Source organism: Medicago sativa, chromosome 1 (genome assembly GCF_051527215.1).
Source record: "Medicago sativa cultivar Bolivia chromosome 1, Bolivia_mono, whole genome shotgun sequence".
Classification (NCBI taxonomy): Eukaryota; Viridiplantae; Streptophyta; class Magnoliopsida; order Fabales; family Fabaceae; genus Medicago; species Medicago sativa.
This window is the reverse complement of record NC_140749.1, coordinates 65,935,471-65,957,140: the sequence shown is the minus strand read 5'-3', so window position 1 is coordinate 65,957,140 and position 21,670 is coordinate 65,935,471.

Here is a 21,670-nt window from a genome sequence, read left to right as displayed (position 1 = left end):
ATTTTATTCCATTTATTGAAATATTTCTTTTCTTTTCTTTCTTAGTCATTTCTTTACTGTCATGAGAGCATCCACAATGAGACTCTCAATTTTGATGCCTTAAACGGGTTTCATGTGTACATGTTATTTTTTTATAATTTTTTAACAATAGTATCTAATAAGCGTTTGATCACTTCAATGAAAGTCCTCTAACAAAAGGTTTAAATGGGTCAAACTAATAACTCTGTCATTTACATTTCAACAAATGCAAGAGTACAATGATTATTTTAATAAAAAGTATTGTGGAGTCAAATTAAGAATTAGGGTCTTATGCGAGACCCTAGACCTAAAGAAAATTCCACAATGAGAGTTTTAGTTCTTTATGTTACATGAGACTACATCTTTTGTTAGATACCTCCGATATAAAATATAAATAAAATAGATAGTTAAAAAGTTGATGCATATTCTTTAAAATTACTTCATATACATCAATTTTTCATTTAGTCATTTTGCATATATGTTTATTATTAAAACAGTTCATGTGTACTTTTAATTTATTGTATATTTTGACTGATGTTTTGTTTTTTCGAGCACCTATTGTTAAATCTTAGCTCTATTACCTATGATAATATATATTTTTTTATACAGTATAGTACAAGACTACGTAATACGTATGTTTGCTAAGGTTAGAGAGAATGTTTGGGGAAGAAAAATTGAGAAACTACTGATTTCAATGCGATTCGGTCATTGACATTGTACTATGTACAAATCAATGCCCTTTGATTAATTTCATTGCTGCTAGTTTTATTCTATTTTCTAAAACAATTTTTTTCTGAAACAAAAAAATAATCGTATTTACTTTCAAATTTTTAAAAACTAAACTTTACTATGGACTCATATTTTCTGTAAAAACAAACAGTAATAAAAATTATCAAGATATAACGTTTTTTTTTAACAAGATAAGTATGTATACCAAATTACAGACTGATATAACGGTTTTGCCATCCAGAAAGGTCTAGCGACGCAGCTTGTTGTCCGCTTGCCTTATATTCAAGTGTAAATAATGGTTTATATACAAAACTTATGTTTTAATTCTTTTTTTATATTTTTCAAAAAACAAACATTTAACTAATTTTTTTATTAATTTGATCCATTATATACAAAAATCAATCATATACCCTTAAAATCAATTCTAACATCTTAAAAGTGAAATCAAACATACATAAATTTGAATTGTTATATTTTGAGAAGAAAAAACACTCTTTCCTTTTTCTCAAGTTGGCATCACCTTTCAAGTTAAGAAAACTATAGTATAAGTCAAATTTTTATAAATAAAAAGAATACTTATAAGTTCTTTTTTAACACTTCACCCCCTACTTGATTATTAGGAGAATCCATTCAAATAGTTTGATCATTAAAAGGAACCTTTTTGTGTGCAAAGCATGTCTAGAAAATTGAAATGGTTTGCATGGAAAGGATGATTGTAATAGACAAACTCTAAAGTTTCAAAACTTATTTGATGATTATGATAATTTTTTCAAATGAACGTATATTTGACGATAACTTTTCACCGTAAAATAAGATTCGAAAACACGTATCATCCGACTCTAGTACATGGTATTTTTTATAAAACAGCGGTCGTTTTTCTTTTGGCTGTCGCACATGGTATTTTAATAATCGACGACCTCATTTTCTTTTTAGGGCAACACATTATTTTTTAACCAAATAAGAACTTACATTTTCTTTTGACTCTAGCCCATAGAATTTTAATCGAATTAGAAAGATTGTTGTTAAGAGTCTCACATCGGATAGGTGATGGCCTGACAATGTGTTTATAAGTGGGGGCAATCCTCCCCTCACAAGCCGGTTTTGTGGGGTTGTGTTAGGCCCAATAACGATTTCTAAGATGGTATCAGTGCCTCTCCAAGATCCATTGGGCCACCTGCTATTAGGTTTCCGCTATCGGACCACCCACCATTTATGTCCACGAACCAAGCCCAATAGTGTTGGTCGTGAGAGGTGTGTTAAGAGTCCCACATCGGATATGTGATGGTCTGACAATGTGTTTATAAGTGGGGGCAATCCTCACCTCACAAGCCGGTTTTGTGGGGTTGTGTTAGGCCCAACCACGATTTCTAAGGTGTTAGGCCCAACCACGATTTCTAAGAATTGTTAGTTGAAATTTGGATAAAGTAAAAATATAAAAGATTGAAATTTGGTAAAGGTTAATTCGAGATCAATATGTTAGTTGAAATTTGGATAAAGTAAAGTAAAAATATAAAAGATTGAAATTTGGTAAAGGTTAATTCGAGATCAATATTAGGCATATTTTTGGTAAAGGTTAATTCGAGATCAATATTAGGCATATTTTTGAAACATAAAAGTATAGAATTGTTTTTTCTTTTATAAAACAATTCTATACTTTTATGTTTCAAAAATATGCCTAATATTGATCTCGAAATATTAGGCATATTTTTAAAACATTTTATTATTTTAAAACATTTTAGATCTACAACCTTAACTTAGTGGTAGAGGATGTTAAAGTTGAGCTTATCGGTAATGAGATCGACTCCTCATTCATCCGTTTTACCCTTGAAGTGGTAGTTTGGTAAATGTCTATCAATAGTACTTTAGTTAATAAATTTTTCCACTTCCTCAATTTTGGAAAGAAATAAAAAAAAATTATTCTTTTATGTTATGAGACTAAATATATAAAGAGAAATCTTGTTAAAGGGTCCAAGTGTCAAACATGTTGGCCAACCCTTAGCTGTAATTAAGACTAAGCTTCCGTTTAGATGGACGTTTAAATCAAATTTCTCGCGTCCCGATGCCATTTTAACGTGTGATTTTTACAAAGCTGGAAATTCTAGCATTAGCATAAATATGTGAATTTGATGGCTTTCCACCGCTATTCCAAACACAACATAAATGTTCTTGTTTCTTGGAGTTTAAGAAAATTAAGACTGAATGTATCACTGCATTTTGTTTAAAAAAAAATTAAGACTAAATTTATTTAAAAAAACCTTTGCCAAACAATATTAGAATGAGTGCTTTCCTCAACAACAACAAAATATTAGAATGAGTGTTGTGTAAATTAAGTAAAAGTAATAATAAAATCCTCAAAAATATAATAAAAATCCAAATATGAAAATCGTACTTTTTTTTAAGGAATGATAAACGTACTTGTAAGCAAGCAAAAAACATATTTGCAATTTTTTTTTTTTTGTTTATTTTACAAGAGAGGGTCAAAGCCCGTATTTGTAAACTTTTATATAAATTTCATATTGAATAGTTCACTAAATGATCGTATATCACATATTCCATACTGAATATATGCTTAACAATAGGTATTGAATGATAAAAAAAAATTGGTTACATATTGAATGATAAAATTGAGATCATTGTATAAAAAAAATTAATTTGTGACTAATACGCATTAGAAGAGGCTAATAAAAAAAAGTAAAAAAATGAGACTTGAGTTAGAAGTTACCAATTGACCTACTAGGCCTTAAAAAAAATTGACCCGCTAAAGAATGATACCCTATAAAAAATAGAACTACAATATGATATATAATATTAAAAAATTCTATAAAAAAATACATAATATTAAAATCTTATTTTTTGAATAATATTAAAGCTATTATTAACTGAGTAACATGACTATAGTTATTGTTCGACAAAATGCAACTAATATATAGGCAAGATAAAACATCCAATCATAACTTATAAGATATATGACCCAAAAAAAAAATGTTTAGATGCTTTATTTATGATACATCATTACACACAAAGAGGATACTATATCACGAACACCCCTACAAATTAGATTATCAATAATTGGAAGGCAAACATTTAACAATCCCCAAATAAAGAGAGTCACCTTTGATGGAACCATATTATCTCAAGAACTCTTGTACAATGGAGAATCTAATACTAAATCAAACTTAAAGATCAATCCATAAGCTTCCTCGACTGAGTATATGTCACTACATAACTCTTGTCAAACATCCTCTACATAACCATGTAGAGAAAAATTAGCTAATTAGCTAACAGAGTCATACATTCCTCAACTAACTCTTCCTCCTAAGCAAACAAGCTACTTCTCCAACTCCAACCCACTTCCTCCAAACCACTTGAAATCATCATCTCCTTCACATAAATATTTTTATCCACTAAAAGATTAAATAATATACTAAAGCGATTTTTTTAGCACCTCCCCACCTAAACATAACTCATACCAGAACAAATTGTTACAACCATTTCCTATTTTTTTTATTTTTTTACATATTCTCAAGAAACCATCTCCCTTGACTCCTATCAGCACTCCTCTCAATACTACAAATATGTCTCCACCACAACGAATTTCTACTTCCTTCCCTGTTCATCAAGCTATTTAAAAGCCTATATTTATTCACCAAGAGATTATGCCAAAGACCTTCATTTTCTCTTTTTACCCCCAACACCACTTTTCTAAGAGAGTTGAGTTAAAAGCTCGTAAATTTTTCATCCTTTTTTCTTTTGGTAATCATACTTTATCAAAATGAACTCAATGTTTTTTACAAGCCTATTCACCGAGACCCCGTAAAAAATATTTAAATAAAAACTCAATTTTAAAGATGACGCCTGAATGAGCTTTAAAGAAAGAGAGGAAGCACACCACATACGCAAAAAAAAAATGTGTATATGAACTCATAAAAGTACTATTTATGTTAAACAGGTTGATATTATTAATTAATTTTGATATTCCTCTAAAAAAACTTTACTTTGACATATCTAATCTAATGTTTATGGTGCTAAGAATCACAGAAAAAGAAAAAACCCCAGTATTATGCTTGGCTTAAAAACGAAATTTTATATCAAAACTCAAACTGAGCCTAAATGAAAGTAAATTTTTCCGAACATGGAATCTTTTTTTTAAAATCAAAAAGAGGGTCTAAGCCCAAAAGAGAAAGGAGACTACACGAAAATCAACCAATGAATATTGACCCCAGCTACATCAGCTGACAGTAAATGATTAATTTGAGTCGGATAAGACTCATAACAAATCAAAGTAGAACCCAAACTGCAACCAAAATTTGCAAGAGCATCAAAACACGAATTGACTTCACAATAGGTATGGAAAACCTTCACCTCCCACTCTAGTTGCAGTAAACGATGAATCTTCTGACAAAAAATCCTTCTAGGAGGACAAAATCAATGTAATCCAACAAGCATATTAACCATAACCTATGAGTCAATACGAAGTTCCAGATTCCAAAACCCCAAACTCCACGCATATTGTAATCCTTCTAACACACCCCAGATCTCAGCCATCAATATATTACAACTACCTAAGAGTTTAAAAAAAAACCACCTAGTATTAAGCACAACCCATATTCCTTCACGTGGTCTCCATTTAATATGCACCAATATATTTGGAAGTGCGGTTACAATATTATCCAATTTAACAGCTAAGCCATAATTGTTGGCATATCTAGCAATTTTCATATGTGGTTGAATGGGTCTTTGATAATTTTCTTCATTAACTTCCTTATTTTGCCACTTCAGCAAGGAATGACAAGCACTAGCCCAAAATGCTTTACGATTAGAAATACCATTCCACGCAGCATGTCCTTTTAAGTTCAAATTGATCCACTGTTGCAAATTTGAGTTAAAAAATAACTCCCCCGACTTAGGATCTAACAACATGCAACCATAAGGCCATGCATTGAAAGTGATCCCGCAATACATGTAGCATCATCTCGATCACATCACTTCAGAAAGGACAATAGGGAGTGCCAAGATTCATGCTGCTTTTACGATAGTTCGTCATGAGCCTTCCATATCTAAGCATCCACAAAAAATACCTCACTCGCTTCAGAGTATTGAGTCGCCATATCTTGCTCCACGAATTGTGGTCCACTATATATGGATAATTACACATCTTATTATACGTTGATGTCATAGAGATAAGGTCATGCTAACCATCAGGCAACATCCGAGTGTCCTCATCATTCACGCCATCAGGAGGGGTAATGGCTAACATCTTTTGCAACAAAACATTAGGAAGCCAATCCTCCAATATCTTCAAATTCCAACTTCCTTCATCATCCAACAAATCAACCACTCTAGCATTAACTAATGAACTTGGAATATCAATATCCATGTTTACTACTTTAAGACCCGGCTAAATCCAACACATGCCCAATGCATTAATATTCAGTCCATTACCAATTGCCGAAAATGAGTGCTTATTAAGAATAGACGATAAAATGACCAACGCTTCCAGAGGCTCGAATTAGTAGACTTAGGAGTAGCATTTATCAAACTCAAAACTCCACGACCATATTTCCCTATCAAAACTGAACACCAAAAATTTGTTCCATTATTTTGCACCTCCCACCCCAACTTCATTAGACAAGCTTTGTTCATGATGTCCAAACGACGTAGACCAAGGCCTCCATATGCTTCAGTCGAGTAACGCTATCCCAACTAACAACATTGATAACGCCTCCCTTCCATAATGTGACCCCAAATAAAACCTCTTTGCAACCTCTAAATTTCTTAGAAGGATCGATTTATTATTTTATTTTTTTAGGGAAAAAATACAATTTATGTATGTTTGTGGTCATTATAGTATAAATGGGAATAACTCCAATCACACTTTTTGCCAAAGTTACCCTTTCTGCAAAGGAGAGATTCTTTGCTTTCCAAATTGTAAGCTTATTATGAAGGGGTGTAATAATATATCGGAAATCTATTTTCTTAGGAGCTCTCCCAAGAAGTGGAACTCCTATGTATTTCCCCAAAGAGTTGGTAGATCTACACCCTAATATATTCTTAAGAACCTCATGTGTTTCACGACTCACATTTTTGTAAAACATAACACTAGTTTTACCTTGGCTAACCTTTTAACCAGATAGCACACAAAATTGTTCAAGAATACACTTTACACTGTTCCTCTGATCTTCATTGGCTTAACCAAATAAAAGCAACTATATCAATAAATTCTTGATAAAATAATTATCAGAATTTAGAGGTTATATAAAGAGAAGAATGTAATACCATTGTGTTTAACGGACTTAGTTAATGTCATATGATATGAGAAATCAATAGTTGATTCGTAACTATAGAAGAAGACTACTCACAAATCTTCAACCTTCATTTTTTTTTTTTATCGTGTAAGCATCCATACTTAATATTTGACACTTTCTTAAAGAGGATTTATCTTCAATGTTGGATATGCAGTGGCGGATCTCTATTGAGACCCCCAGGTGCCACTGCACCCCCAACTTCTCTATAAATATCATATTAGTAATAATATATCACAGTTTAACGGGTGTTGTAGTGGTCAAACACCCCCTCATCCATCTCCTCCTGGCCGTGAGTTCAATTCTCCTCTCACACCCTGTTTTTCTCACACCCTGTTTTTTTATATTTTCCTCCTCTCACACCCTGTTTTTCTCACACCCTGTTTTTTTATATTTTCATTTGTATTTTTAAAGTTTGTTTCACACCCTGTTTTTTTATATTTTCATTTGTATTTTTAAAGTTTTATATTCAAAAAAACAGTCCTGGTGGGAGTTGAACCAGTGCCCTCCATGCAACTGGCAATTTTTTGAAACTCTTTAATATATATTCTATCAATATTTGGCACCCCCAACAAAATATCTCAAGATCCGCCACCGGGGATATGTATGAAAAACCAAGAAATTTTCAAAGAGGATAGTATTTGATAACGTGTCATCCAATAAACTTGTTCACATTTTGCATAAATATAGGATCTTGTTGGTCTATTAATCCAGGGTGATTCTGATCTTATTCATCATCACAAGCTTACGAGATTTATTTATGGGCAGTTATACGGTACAATTAGAAAACTGATTTTTTTAAAAAGTTATTTTATTTAACCAATAGTATAACTTTGATGCCATTTCAACTAGTGTACCGTTGATGGACCACTCTAAGTCTAAATTTTTTCTTATTACAAATCAGTCCTCATAGAAAACATAAATTACTTTTTCTTATTGTTTTTTCTTTCATTTTTACCCTTATTAATTTATCAAAAAGTCATTCTTACCCTTTTATAATTTAATTACACTTGTATAAAACTGAACATTTGTGTATTGTAACATTTATACATTCATTTTTTAAGGGATTTATATTTTATACTTTCTTATTTATAAGCTCAAACGTAAATTATAAATAATTATAAATAAATTTATATGCTCATCATTACACTTATTTATATCCTCATCCTTACCCTTATTATGTTGTATCCTCAACGTTACAATTTTTTTTGGCGTGAAAAAATTACAGTGAGTAATGCATATGAAGGTGAGAAAAACACAAGAAGGGGGGGTTGAATTGTGTTTTGAAAAATTCTTCGTTTCTCCTAAACAACTGAATACACTGATCAGAAGCTCAGTGAGACAGCTTCTGAAGTGATGATCAGAATCTAAATGCAGCGGAAAAAACAGAGAGAGAGAGAAGAAGAACGACACAAAGCAATTATACTGGTTCCTTCCACAATCCGGAAGTAGTCCAGTCCCCCTTGCACTTCCAAGGAGATTTCACTAAGAGTAATATCTGACTACAATTGCTCAAGCACACAAGCAAGAGACTTCCTTTGCTCAAGCACACAAGCAAGAGACTTCCTTAGCTCAAGCACACAAGCAAGAGACTTCCTAACTAAACAAAATTACACAGAAAATTGTTTAAGGTTGAACACTTGATATACAATCAGAGGTGCTCACAATACAAATCAGATACAGACTCAATGGACTTAAGAATTTCTAAGATATGACTATAAGACAAAGAAATTCTAAGTGAATGCAGAACAATTTCAGCAGAGGTTTGGTACTTGTAAAAATGTTATGAGTCTTTCGTTCAGCGTTCATGCATTACCAAATCTCTAGGTCTTCACTCCTTTATATAGAGGTGTGAAAGAGACGTTGTGAAATTGCCAGCACACCAAAGAGTCGTTGTTGAAGCTTGATCTTTCACCAATGATCTTTTGCCTGATTTGGTTGTTGTCCTATGAAGAACAAATTTGAAATCCATTCCTTATCCAAAGGAACATCTATGCAGGCGTAACCGTATTCTGGAGCTGTTTTCTTGTCTTGTAGCGTGGACACAAAACAGAGTAGTGGAGAACGTGGTTGTACAATTCGTACAAAGTACAATGTCAACGCTTTCGTCCAAATTGCAAGCACAAGCCTTCAAACACCTTTGAAATGACCGTTGCAAAATTCCACTAATCCTTTGTTTGTGTTTTCGAATCCAATAGACAACTTTTGCATTGATAATTCTTCAATTCTTGAATCTTTTGCAAATCCAGTTGAGATTCAGCTTCTGGTGAAATAGCTTCTGATGAGGCAGCTTCTGATGATGCAGCTTCTGATGATATGACTTCTGCAGCTTCTGATGATGCAGCTTCTGATGATATGACTTCTGGACTTCTTGTCTTCAGGAGCACTATCCTTACTTCAGAAGCGACTTAACTTCAGGAGCGCTTTTTCTCTTCAGTAACAAGTTGCCTTCAGGAGCGTCCAAGCTTCAAATTTTTGTTGTTTCCTTTGCTCTTTATTTGCTCATTCAGAACCAATGATGATGTAACTTTATAATTATGGTCCTGTACACTTGAACAAATATTAGCTAGTCCAATTTACAATTTTTAATACCTTGTTATCATCAAAACTCTTTAAGGTTCATTGTTAAACACATTTTGTTCCAACAGCATATACATAGATAATAATATACAAACTATAACAAAAAAAAAAAATATACAAACTATAACCAAAAAAAGATAATAACCTCACCAGAAAAGTCATTTTAATAACTTCACTATAGAATTTTCCTTTATTATTTATATATAAAATACTAGTTACTAGTAATTGGCAAAAGTTTAACCGTTATTTTAAGGTATAATTCAAATTATCCGAGGACGGTTGTACAATAACTATGAGGATTATTAAAAATTTCACTTTTCTCTATTTTTTTATAAAAAAAGCACACACGATTTCGTCGGATTTTGTGTTGTGAAACTAGAGTATAAAATCATACTTTAATGGTTGTACCAAAATAAAAAAATGTTACTTTAATGAAGTTAGCACTTAAGTGCAATCTTAATACTCCGAGCTTGGTAACATGGCACGTATGGAAGATTGTAAAGATTCACATTTTCCAATGATTTTTGCTTTTAGCAAGTAATTATCGTGCAAGTTCTGATGTCCAAGCTGCTATCGCAACTTGCGGAATTGATATTTAAATGGGCTGGTCAAATTAACAGTATACGCCTCTCAGACTCGTACTTTAAAATAGATGACGTATTGTATCTTTGTGTATCCCTGTGTATCCTGCACCGGTACGTGCACGATACTTCCCGATACGTATCAGGAGAGTATTCGAAGATTAAATTTTATTTTTTTAAAAAAACAATTATTTGATACTTTTCAGATACATTTGAGATACGAGGGATAGACAGTGGAAAACCGATATGTGCGGACTACCTGATGTTTCTAATATATTTAATATATATGTAATTGATTAAGTAATAATGTTTTCTATTTAGGATATATCATCTATATAATATAAATTTACGACCTTTTCTATGGAAGCCTCATAGAAACGTGACATGTGGCATCATGAAATCATGAAAACAATGCATTTGATAGTTGTGGTTGTAACGTGACATGTGGCATCATAAAAACAATGCATTTGATAATTGTGATTGTGATTAAATCAGTAAAGCCTTAAAAGGAATATTTCTCTAATGTAATTCTTTACATAATTGTGATTAATAATTTTTTAAATTTATTTGCTATTTTGATGATTTGGTCAATGATATGCATTAAAGTTACTTATTTCTTTTGATTGCATCTTTTTCATCATCTCACTATTAACCTTATTTTACTATAAATATAGCCTCTGATTGTAAACATTTTTCACAAGTATTGATCTTTTGGTTCTGGCAATTTTTATTTTTATTGCTCACTAATTTTGTCCTTTTTTTTATATATAAAGAAATTCTGTGTATTTTTTTGTATTTTATTTTGTTTATTTTTTGTATTTTACGTTAATAGTTGGTTTTTTTTTTTGAAAGGACGTTAATAGTTGGTTGAAACTGTATACTAACATATTTTTTATTTGATTTTGGCAAGGGTTTTGCACGCATTGCATATGGCATAATGACAACAGTTCAATTTTTATTCAAGTTTCATCTTCTATTTCAATTTATTTAATTTTTTTTTTATATAATCTTTCATATGTTGGTAGTTTAATTTACATAGGTTTGTAAAACTATTTTTTTTTATATAATCTTTCTATCATGAGTACTAGATTGTGGGTCTCCCTTTGTTGTTTTCACTTTCGTTTTAATATTTAGATAGATGCTAACTTATTATGTTTCAGAAAAGAAGAAAAATGCTAACTTTTTCGCTATATGGTCACTTTGTTTTCATTTTAGCAAATTTACCAATAAATTTAAGACATTTGATTTTGTTATCTTCAGGTGTTTTCCTCGACAAATTTTATGATAGATCAGAAGAACGTATTATTGAATCAAGAATGTCAAGATGAACATCATATCTCAATATTATTATGGCCTATTTTTGTGTTCTATCACATACTCATTAACAAATTATATAATTCAAGAAAGTCAACATGAACTTAGATTTGGACTAATATTGTAATTAAGCCTAAATAAATTAAATTAGTATTAATATGTAATTGATCATGTTTCCATGTTTAAAATAAATATTAAGACGTAAATTAATTTCCAAAAAAACTAATAATTTTATACATTATTTTTTTGCTAATTTGTGGCATTGATTTTTCTTTGATTAAAAAAATAAAGGAGAGAACTAAATGTGAATCTATCTTATTGGTGTTTTTTAACAATGAATATTTAAAAAATGAATTTTATAGACCATTTTTTCAGAAACGCATGGAGTTGCAATTTTTTTATAAATTCATGGAGTTGCAATTTTTTTATAAATTCATGGAGTTGCAATTTTTTTTTATTTATATCTATCTATATCTATCTATATCTATATCTATATCTATATACTATACATTTGTGAATTTTCCTCTAATGTGTTTATAGAAATGTTTAGCTCTTTAAAGCTTTTCTTCAGCACTATAAACCAAATCAAACAATGTCATGCATATCATGCATTTGACAATTAATGCAAATGATCTTATTTTTATTTTTATTTTCATAATAATATAATAATATGGTAAATTTTTAATATAGTAACTGATGTCATACAATTTTGGTATTCTATATTAAGAAACATTTTATGGTAAATCTCTCCTCACAATTTCGATTACTGAATACCAATCAAATATGGATTAAAATCAAAGTCTTAATTGATATTTTAATGTTTTGATTATTGCCAAATAAAAACACAACTGTAAAAATAATTCTTTAAAAAAAACTGTAGAAATAATTGTGTGCGAGACATTTTTTGGATACTAACCATGGTGTATACATGGAATCTCTATCTCTATTATAAACATTTCAGCTATTTTATTTTGATAGTACACGTGGCAACCTTTTGTTCATAGGAGCATTTAATGTTTTGTTTCACATAAACATCAAAATGTTATTTGCTAAAATTTGTAGGAGTATTTAATGCACCAATATGGAAACCGAACATTTACATGCTCTGATGAGCCGCAACCGATGGGTTAATAAATTGAAATAGATAACTTAGTATCTACTAAATAAAATAAAAAACAATACATATCATATTTGTATAATTTAAAATTTATTTTTGTTACACGTTTAGATTTAAATAAATAAAAAACATATCTATTTGTCAAAAAAAAATACATATCTATGTTTGGTAAAAAAATAAGATGTGTAGTTGTCCCTCTAAAAAAAGTGTAAAGGTCAAATAAATAGAATCAATAAGAGAAAATCATGGGTTTAAAATTTCATGATTTTGTTTCTAATTTCATATGTATGAATTGATGAACATTAAAATACAATATTATTTTTCACTTTATCATGATGAATCAAGGGAATGATTATTTTGATTTTGATGTCTTTGACTATAAATATTGGTTTTAGTTCTCACACTTTTCACAACACTCTTTCGATCCATAATTCATATTGTTGAAAGTTTTCTCTAAAATTCTATTTTTTTTCTCTTTGTTGCATTGTCATTTTTTTCTTTAATTCTCTTATTTTATTTGGTTATTGTCTTCCATTGATTTATGCCGGAGCTACACATGTTTTGCACTTCTATGAGTATCTCTCTTGCATTTGCGTTCCAACCCTTATTCGTTATTTCATTTTGAGTTAGTTTTTTTTAACTTTATTATAACAAATATCATCTCTCTCAAGTGTTCCTTTAATTATTTTTGAATCACATCAGATTGATGCACTAGATGTTGTTGGTTTATAATTTCTTAATGAATTGTGGTTTTTGTGATTTTGTTGCATTCTTTGATAAAATTTAGTGATTAATTTTTTTGTAGGATTGTTGGATACAAGTGATAAACCAAATATACTCCTTGAAGCATCTTGGAAAAGAAGGAAAGAAGAAATGCTATTTGTGTGAGAATATGATACAAGATTATAGATATCAATAGTCACATCATTAGTTATTATTGAGAAATACATTATTAAGTGAATGAAAGAAGGGAAAAAGAAATGTTATTCGTGTGAAACATACTTAGAGATCTAAGTGGGGGAGTTCCTTTGTATATGCTTTTAAGGTATCTTTCAATTTTAATCATATTATTGGTGTGAACTACATTTAGTGAAGCTTCATTTTTTTCATTCACTATGTTCAAACCTTGCTTAAGAAAACCCAATCCAATTCCCCTCAAATAAACTTAATGTCAATGGTATCTCTGCCCTTGAATACCACGTAAAATGAAATAAACAATTTCAGAGCTACATTTAAATTGCTTTAAAATTGAATTTCTTTACACGCATTAAGTTAATCTATAATTTGTTTGTAAATATAATCAAAACTGATATCTCTATCTTTATAATAAACGTAAAATATTTATTATAAAGATAGAGATTGAGTTAGAGATATCGGTTTAATTTAAAAAAAATATATTATTAGTTGCCTAAAAATGTAGGTTTTAACTGTCCATGGTTTTTGTCCCCGTCTCATGTGAATTTGTTGTTCAAAAACATTTCCTTCAGAATCATTTTAATTGATGAAAAAGTCCAATTAACAAACAATCAATATGACGATCAATAATTTCAACGAGTCTTTCTATTTTAAAATGTCAACATTTATTTTCATTATTGTATTCTCAAGTATTTTTATACTACACTAGTGTGTTAACCCGTGCAATGCACGGGCGCTAGGCTATTTTTTTTAGTCTCTAAAATATATTATATGTTTTGCAAAGTAAAAAAAAACAATGGTGTCCTTAACAAAACGATGTTTCAAATATTTATTTAGATAAAATTTTGATTTCATAGTTAATATAAGTTAAATAAGATAGTATATTAAGAGATTAAATGCAAAATATTATTTAAACTAAATTTTTAGATGCTATAAGTATACCGTTGTTTTATAGTTTGTCCTTATATACAATTTTACATACGTAAAATTTAACGAAGACGATCAAAGTTGCCGAAGGAAACCACAACACATGCATTGTTAGAAGATCCAGACAGTATAAAATCGGTTAAGTCATCCACAAAATGGCCATGGAGAATACACTTGAATCGATAACTAAATATACCACAAACATTTTCGTGTTACTATTCCGTAAAATATAGATTTTATAAATCGACAAAGATTAATGAAGTAAACAAACTCATTATTTTCTAGATCCATAGAAATAATCTTCGTCATAACACCATAAAAAATATATTCATCTTCAACCTCAACTTTAGCCAGCATTCCAATTATATCTTGAAAATTTACACAAACTTATGTAGTTAAATATTGGCCTTAAAAATATTTTATATCTTATTATTATGTTTTATAAAATTTAATAAACTTAATCGAAACTCACCGACCATAACTTCAGATTTGTAACTCTTTGAAAGAAAAATTGAAGGATGGGTAAAAAAATAGGAATAATAAGGCACAATTCCATAATCAACAGGTCTGATCTTAGTCTTATCTGTAAAGTTGAGACAAAATCTATGTGATGTTGCCATGACTTCTTGTATTTCATTGATACTGACTCGAAAATTATACATGATAAAAATAGCATCTTCTTTCAAAGAAAATTCGAACATGTTTAAAAAGAAAGAAATTTGATAAGAATGATTGAGTGGCAGTGAATGGCAAAGCAATATTGAGCATGAAAACTATTTATAGCACAAGGGCAAGTATATTTTCGTTGACTATACAAATTGAAAAGTTACTAAAATTAAAATGCACTCAATGATATTTTATTGTTGTCTTTACACGGTTTCAAGACAAAAAAAATAATCTTAGGATCATAGTCAATAGTTTCAAATCAAAGGAAATATCATTAATGTGAATTAATTAGCATAGTCAACCGTTTAATGCTATCATTAGAACAAAAAAACTTGCTTGTGATATGTTTTTTTTTTTTTTAGCAATTTGTGATATGTTTTCTTAAAATAGGACACGTGGCAATTGTATGTATAGAGAATTTTGGAATGCCATGTGGATTATGCATTTTGAACATTTGCATTTGTATTTATAGAGGATACCACAATTTATGCAAATAAGGAAAACATATATTTAATGAGTCTTAAAGTTTACTTATATGTGCAAACTTTGATCGTTCACAATAATTAAAGAGACAATTATGTCTTGATAATAATAAAAAAGATATAACTGCGTCATTGAAAATAATAAGTAAAAAATACGACAATTATGTAAAAATATGAAAAATCTTTAAAAAATCAGATAGAGACTAAATTTTCAAATTATTTTTTTTGAACCAAAAGGTTTTTTTTTTCTTAGCAATTATTTGGGTCTCAGTGTTTATGCGAAATTAAAAAATTTCTTGACTTAGAGTTCAAATGTACCCTCATTCACTACATTAACCCATAAATATAAATTTATATTTTTCATATTTAATATAGAAAAATAAGCAAATGACGTCAAAAAAACTAAGACATCATTATATATATATATATATATATATATATATATATATATATGAGGAGGGATCCATTGACTCCAAGAGTAAGTATAAAGAGTTACTCCAAACCATAGCCATTGATTTTAATATTAATTAAAGGTTGTGATCAATTGCTATTAATCCTCATTATTAGGTTTATATGCTCCTTCTTTCTAAACGGTACCAATTGTAACAAAAACAAAAAAAGGAACCAGTAATACGACAATCTTAAAAAAAATTGCAAAATACTTTTATGATTTTTATTCAATTTCTTTCTTGCATTGTGATGTTTTGATTATGAATAAAAAATATCTCATTCAATTGTAGTCTTTTTGAGATCCAAACAAAAAAACAATCTTTTCTTGAATTCGATAAGTAGAATTCTTTATAAGAGAATGGTAAAGACAACTAAATTGGGATATACGTTTTTCCTTTTCACTGGTGTATCTCATGTATTTGTTCAAGAGAAGGGAGTATAAAATGTCCACACTAAGAATTAATTGCAATTCATCACAACCATTAATTAATATTAAAATCAATGGTTAGGATTTGGAGTAACTTTTTATACTTACTCTTGAGTCAATGGATCCCTTCTCATATATATATATAAGGGATCTATTGACTCCAAGAGTAACTCTTTTGAATTACTCCAAATCTCAACCCTTAATCTTAATAGTAATTAATGGTTGTGATTAATTACAACTAATTCCTATGGTAAGATTTTTCTACACCTTCTCTCTAAACAACCCATTAGAATGCACGGGTGAGAAACACTATATGCAGATTGTATTATTTCAATTTCAAAGAATCATAGATCATGTTCAGTTTCAAAGAATCATAAATCATGTGTATTCCTATAAACATGTGTATTCATTCAATTTCAAAGAATCATAAATCATCAGGAACGAATAATTTATTCATAATTTTGTGAAAGTAATGCGTAAGACACGTTACAATCAGATCCAATATTAGCTCTATGAATAATAAAAAAAATCTAATTCAGTTTTTTATCAATGAAATTTGATTCAATTAATATCACACTCCTCAGTCGGATCAAATAAAAAATTATTGCTGAGATAATATCAAAGACATATGATGATTTCAAGACATTCAAGGTTTAATTTAATGGCATAAGATTTGGAGTACTACCCCTTCTCGATGGAGAGAAAATAGGAAAAAACAAAAGAACAAATTTAAAGGTGAATACTAGAATTCATTAATAGTAATGAGTGATAGGCTCCAAAATATGGCTGAGTGAAACGATACATGAGAGCAAGTTTATATTTTTTTTCATCAATGGAAGAAAGCAAAACAAAGGCATATGGTAGAAAAATAGTATGCGAGAGTATAATTTAGGGATCACGTGAGATGAATTTTAATTAACTTTGACCATTAGATTAAAATAAAATTAAGAGATAAGATTTGGAGTAAGTCAATAGAATTACTCTTGGAGTCAATGGATCAAATCTTGCTCTCAATGTAGAATTATAACTCACAAATGACACATTAACATCTCTCTCTTAAATGTGAGACTCTCTATGTTTATGATATGATAAAATAGTCAAATAAGGTCAGAGGCACAACATGGTGAAAAATGTGGGTTGGCGGCGGTTTGATAGATGAATGTTTTTTTTTTTCTCTTTTCTTTTATGAGAAAAGAGAAAGTTACTCCCTCTATCTCAAGTCAGGTGTCCACTTTCCTTCTTCTTTTTTTGTCTCAAATTATTTGTCTATTTTATAATATCAATGCAACATTTATTACTAACATATCCTTATTATCATCTATAACTATTTCACTAACTATAATTAACGGTCTTTTATTAAATGATACACATTTTATTATTAAAATAAACACTATTAATTATTTCCTTAATAATCGTGCAAAACTCAAACATGACATCTAATATGAGACTGAGGGAGTAATTAGAAAAATGGAGATTATGAAAAAGTAATTCGAACATGAAAGAAATGACAAGGAAAAAGAGTGAGTTGATGATAATTATATTAATTTGTTTAAGGAGTCAAATATTACTAAGTAATTATGTTACCAGAAACATTAGACTCATTCAAACATGTCACATCAATTTAAAATGCTTAATAAACATGTATTTTTCAACTCAGCATAACACATTTACATTTTTCATTTGTTAGATCCCACCAAAGACTAAAATTGAAGGATGTTAAAATAATAAAGGTTAAATAAAAAATTTACCGCCTTGACAAAAAAAAATGTACGAAAAGTGAACGATTTCCAAAATCTAAAATTTAAAATAAAAATATTGATCAAATGACACCCAAAAACTAGCAAAACAAAACATCATAATGTTGGAAATTCAAAGAACCTACGTTGGGTTGTATCATTGTGTTGGGCTAAAAGACACCACACAAATAATATTGACACCATATTTTCTTCCAAATTCTTTAGGCACATGTATATGACTCATCTCACTTATAACTTATTCAACATCTACTTTACCATCCATTGTAGAACTTTAACTTTAGCATCTCTTCCACAAGTGTGTGATTCTCCTGTTTATAAATACGTGACATAGTCAAATAAGGTCAAACCAAAGTACGTCATGGTCAAAAAGGCGGATTGGTGGTAACTTAATGAAGGGATGTTTTTGTTCCTTTATTTCATGAGGAAATATAAAGGAAATTAAAAAAAGAAATAAGATGAAAAAGAAGTGTGAGATTGAGAGAAATGATACTGAAAAAAAATAAGAATTGTGTGTTTTATCAATGAGGTTATAAAGAATGGAGTGAGTCGTAGATGATTTTATGGAATTTTTGAAGGAGTTGAAGATTTTGTGCGATTAATTTACAAAAAAAAATAGACTCGATTAAAAAATGCAACAACATTTTAAGATGTCGACTAAGCACATATTTTGTCAACTTAGCATAATCTATCAATGTTTTTCTATGGTTAAAATCCACCAAAGACTAAAGGCGAAGAAATTTGATATGTTAGAGACTGATTAAAAAATATTGCATGACAGCGAACAACAACCAAAAACTTAAATTTAATATAAAAATTAAACAATTTACATCCAAACTAATGAAACAGTTCATGTAATATTTAGAATTATGAGAGAGTCCACAATGTGTTGGATCATGACATTAGGTTAAGAGCACCACACAATTGTGATTGACATCACATCATCATTCAAGACCTTAAGACATTAGGTGTATTGGTCATCTTACTTGTATGTTTCTAAACATCCAATGTAGAACTTTAAGTCACAATTGACACATTAAAATATATCCCTTAACTTTGAAACTTTATACGTGTGTGATTTGTTGGCGATCAAATTAGCTTAAAAGGAAGCACACCATGGTTAAAAAGATGGATTGATGATGGTATTTTCACGGAGGCAAGTTTATGTTCCTATCTTTAATGAAATAAGAAATAAATTTAGAAAGAAAAAAAATAAGAATATGAAAAAGAAATTTGAACATGAAAGAAATGATTGATAAAAAAAAGTAGTGTGTTTTGTCCATAGAAATATTGAAAATAGAGTGAGTTGCTGATAATTTTATGGGTAAGTTAAAATAGACTCAGTTAAAAAAAAACTACATTATTTTAAAACGTAAAATAATCATGTACTTTTTCTACTCATCATAACACATGTATATTTTTCCATTCACAAATTCAACCAAAGATCAAAATGTGAAGGTATTTTATATGATATTGGTTGGATAAAAAAAATGCGTGAAAGCAAACGACATCCAAAAACTTATATTTGATATAAAAATTTAAACAAATCAAAAACTAAAAAAATAGTTCATCGTAATGTTCGAAGATTAGAGAGAGCCTACAATAGGTTGGACCATCACATTTGACTAAGAGAAACCCTACAAGTGAGATTGACACCGTGTCTTCGCCTAAAATCTTAAGACATTATATATATATATATATATATATATTTTTATCTCGCTTATATGTTACTCAATATATACTATTGCAGCCAATATAGAAGTTTAACTCATACATGACACATAAACATATATACCTTAAATGTGAGACTCCAATGTCTATGATCTGGTGAGATAGCAACATAAGTTCAGAGGCACAACATGGCAAAAAAATATGGGTTGACGATGATTTCAAAGAGGGATGTTTGTTTCATTCTTTCATGATAAGAGATAAAGTAAATTGGAAATGGAAAGAAGATGACAAATAAATTTGAACTTGATAGAAATGGTAAGAGAGAAAATAAGGAGTGTGTGTTTTATCCTTACGAGTCATTAAAAAAATGCTACTCAATTTAAAATAGGTAATTATGCTACCAAAAATATTAGGAAACTATGCTACCAAAATATTAGACTCATTAAAAAAATATCACTCAATTTAAAATATCTAATAAGCATGTATTTTGTCAACACATCATAACACATCTACATTTTTTCATTGTAAGATCCCACGAAATATCAAAAGTGAAGGAATTTGAAATGATATAGAGGTTGAATAATTTTTTTTGCATGAAAGCGATGGACATTCAAAACAAAAAATTTAGATAAAATATCAAACAAATAAACCCATAAACTAACAAAATAAATCACCATGATGTTCAAACTACCGTGAGAACCTACATCAGTTTGTATTATCACATTCGACTGAAAGAAATTACACAAGTGAGATTCAACTCACATCTTCTTTCAAACTCTTAAGGCATTATGTATATGAGTAATCTCTTTTATATGTTGCTCACATTTACTCTTGCTTACAATATGGAATTTAAACTCACACTTTACACTTTAACATTTCTCCATTAAGTGTCATGATCTTCATGTCCGTGATCCACCACCAAGAACCACTCTCGCTCCCCCCGCAATATTGAACCGGGATGTGATACCAACGTTGGAATCTCTCAAGGAGCCTACACCGGTGTAAATAGACAATTTGGAGAAAGAACAACCACACAAGTGAGAATGATACCACCACATCTTCATCCAAAAATTTAAGGCTTACATATAAGATTTTTGTTAACTAATACTTATACATCACAATATTCTCTCCCTCAAATAAGACGAAATTCTAGCCCGTGCTTGGCACGGGTGTCCATACTAGTAATATGTAATTGACTAATTGTCGCTTTCTTTATTATCAATATTATTTACATTTGTATTTCTATTGTTGTCGCTGTCTGTTTTGAAAACGATGCTATTGTTGATTGTTGTGTGAAGGTAATTTCATTGTTGTGCCTTATCGTTTTTCTATGTCTGTTTGGTTTAGGTTTTGCCCCAATTTTTTTGGTTTTGAGTTTTAGTCCATATTTTGTATTTTGAGTTTTAATATGTAGTTTAAATTTAATTTTTATTGAAGTATCCCAGCCGTATCGTATCTTGAATTTTAAAATTTTCCCGTATCGACGTATCGGTGCCGTATCGTATCATGTATCTGAGCTTCATAGGTTAGGATCCTCTCTATTTGACAAAATAAATGGAGTTTGCAATTTGAAAAGAGATAAACACAACAAATAGATTATGGATCTTACTACTAAGTAAGTTTCACTATCATTAATTATTTTATACTTTTTTTAAACTTTTTATGTTATTATCTCTTCAAATGAAAGAAATGGAGAGAAACATAAATGAGGATGATCATAACCCGTAGTATACGTAT